The 2,757-nt window shown below is 59.7% G+C and overlaps 1 non-coding gene across 1 annotated transcript; it reads right to left on the bottom strand.

The window, feature by feature from the left end:
• Positions 1 to 2,295: 2,295 nt before the first annotated feature.
• LOC148060994 (5S ribosomal RNA) lies at positions 2,296 to 2,414 on the bottom strand. Its single transcript, XR_015709232.1, has one exon. It is a non-coding gene; the product is annotated as a 5S ribosomal RNA (ribosomal RNA).
• Between the last annotated feature and the right edge of the window lie 343 nt (positions 2,415 to 2,757).

Genomic DNA, 2,757 nt, shown 5'->3' with positions numbered 1-2,757 from the left:
AAAATTTCTTTCGTCTGGCAAAAGAACCAGAGTTATCAGCGGTCATCCACTCCAACCTTGTCCGACGTTGAGGCACCGATGTCGGCCAAGTTCTGAGCGTTCCACCGCCTAATGCCACTGGTCCTCAACACAGCAGACTTCCAATCCAACCTTGTCCGACTTTGAGGCACCGAAGTCGGCCTCAGCCCGAGACTTCCCCCGCCGACCTCACTGGAGCCCGCCATCCAGGGACCGGCGGAGGACGCCCGCATGACCGCGACAAAGTGTCTCAAAGTCGGGCATGACCGCTCGAGTCACCCGCCAACCCGATCCGGGGCACCTCCAGGGACCGGCGGAGGACGCCCGCATGACCGCGACAAAGTGTCTCAAAGTCGGGCACGACCGCTCGAGTCACCCGCCAACCCGGTCCGGGGCACCTCCAGGGACCGGCGGAGGACGCCCGCATGACCGCAACAAAGTGTCTCAAAGTCGGGCACGACCGCTCAAGTCACCCGCCAACCCGGTCCGGGGCACCTCCAGGGACCGGCGGAGGACGCTCGCATGACCGCGACAAAGTGTCTCAAAGTCGGGCACGACCGCTCGAGTCACCCGCCAACCCGGTCCGGGGCACCTCCAGGGACCGACGAGTTCTCAGCGGGCTTCCAGTCCAACCTTGTCCGATTTTGAGGCACCAGGCTCGGCCACAGTCCGAGCCCATTCACTCCCTCCCTTGTTGTACTCGCTCCCTATTAACCTCTAGGTGGTTGCGCTCGTGACATCAAAAAGACCACTTTTTTCAGAGCAGTCACACTTAGGAAAAATTCGTTTGCACTCACACCATCCCTCCCCATTAACCTCTAGGTGGTTGCGCTCGTGACATCAAAAATACCTTTTTTCGGAGCAGTCAGACACCGAGGTTTTCTGGATTTATGTCCGTTTTCCTGGTTCTCTGACTCGGGCACCTTGTGACCGACATCCCCCCCTTCCCTGGTTCTATTTCGCCGATACTTTGGTGAGTTTTCTACCCGCAAACTAAGCCCCCTAAGCCCGCCGGCTGGTGGGGGAGCATGCCGCCTGGCCCGGTTCTATTTTAGGTCACTTTGGTGAGTTTTCTACCCGCAAACCAAGCCCCCCAAGCCCGCCGCCTGGTGGGGGAAGAGGCCCCCTGGTCCCGGTTCTATTTTAGGACACTTTGGTGAGTTTTCTACCCGCAAACCAAGCCCCCCAAGCCTGCCGCCTGGTGGGGGAAGATGCCCCCTGGTCCCGGTTCTATTTTAGGACACTTTGGTGAGTTTTCTACCCGCAAACCAAGCCCCCCAAGCCCGCCGCCTGGTGGGGGAGCATGCCGCCTGGCCCGGTTCTATTTTAGGTCACTTTGGTGAGTTTTCTACCCGCAAACCAAGCCCCCCAAGCCCGCCGCCTGGTGGGGGAAGAGGCCCCCTGGTCCCGGTTCTATTTTAGGACACTTTGGTGAGTTTTCTACCCGCAAACCAAGCCCCCCAAGCCCGCCGCCTGGTGGGGGAAGATGCCCCCTGGTCCCGGTTCTATTTTAGGACACTTTGGTGAGTTTTCTACCCGCAAACCAAGCCACCCAAGCCCGCCGCCTGGTGGGGGGACATGCCGCCTGTCCCGGTTCTATTTTAGGTCACTTTGGCGAGTTTTCTACCCGCAAACCAAGCCCCCCAAGCCCGCCACCTGGTGGGGGAGATGCCCCCTGGTCCCGGTTCTATTTTAGGATACTTTGGTGAGTTTTCTACCCGGAAACCAAGCCCCCCAAGCCCGCCACCTGGTGGGGGAAGAGGCCCCCTGGTCCCGGTTCTATTTTAGGACACTTTGGTGAGTTTTCTACCCACACTGCAGGTCCCCAAATGCCGCCATCTGGTGGGGGAACATGCCGCCTGCACCGGTTCTATTTTAAGTCACTTTGGTGAGTTATCTGCCCACACTACGGGTCCCCAAATGCCGCCATCTGGTGGGGGGACATGCCGCCTGCACCGGTTCTATTTTAAGTCACTTTGGTGAGTTTTCTGCCCACACTACGGGTCCCCAAATGCCGCCATCTGGTGGGGGGACATGCCGCCTGCACCGGTTCTATTTTAGGTCACTTTTCTAACTTTCTGACCCACAAATAATGCCCCAAATGCCGCCGCCTGGTGGGGGGAACTGCCGCCTAGTCCCGGTTCTATTTTAGGTCACTTTTCTCACTTTCTTACCCACAAATAATGCCCCAAATGCCGCCGCCTGGTGGGGGGAACTGCCGCCTAGTCCCGGTTCTATTTTATTCACTTTTCTACCCACAAATAATGGCAAAAAAAATGCTTACAGCACCCAGTATTCCCAGGCGGTCTCCCATCCAAGTACTAACTGGGCCCGACCCTGCTTGGCTTCCGAGATCAGACGAGATCGGGCTCATTCAGGGTGGTGTGGCCGTAAGCGAGGGAAGCGCTTGTGAAATGCCCCAAAGTGTTGAAAATGTTCCCCGGGCCCCTGGTTCCCCATCCCCGCAGGAGGAGGCTCCCCAGGCCCCCTGGTTCTCCATCCCCGCAGGAGGAGGCTCCCCAGGCCCCCTGGTTCCCCATCCCCGCAGGAGGAGGCTCCCCAGGCCCCCTGGTTCTCCATGCCCGCAGGAGGAGGCTCCCCAGGCCCCCTGGTTCCCCATCCCCGCAGGAGGAGGCTCCCCAGGCCCCCTGGTTCTCCATGCCCGCAGGAGGAGGCTCCCCAGTCCTCCTGGTTCTCCATCCCCGCAGGAGGAGGCCCCCCAGGCCCCCTGGTTCCCCA

This window comes from Callionymus lyra, chromosome 17, assembly GCF_982586985.1.
Source record: "Callionymus lyra chromosome 17, fCalLyr1.hap1.1, whole genome shotgun sequence".
Taxonomy (NCBI): domain Eukaryota; kingdom Metazoa; phylum Chordata; class Actinopteri; order Syngnathiformes; family Callionymidae; genus Callionymus; species Callionymus lyra.
The sequence above is the reverse complement of the archived record's forward strand: the minus strand, read 5'-3'. Positions and strand labels throughout refer to the sequence as shown.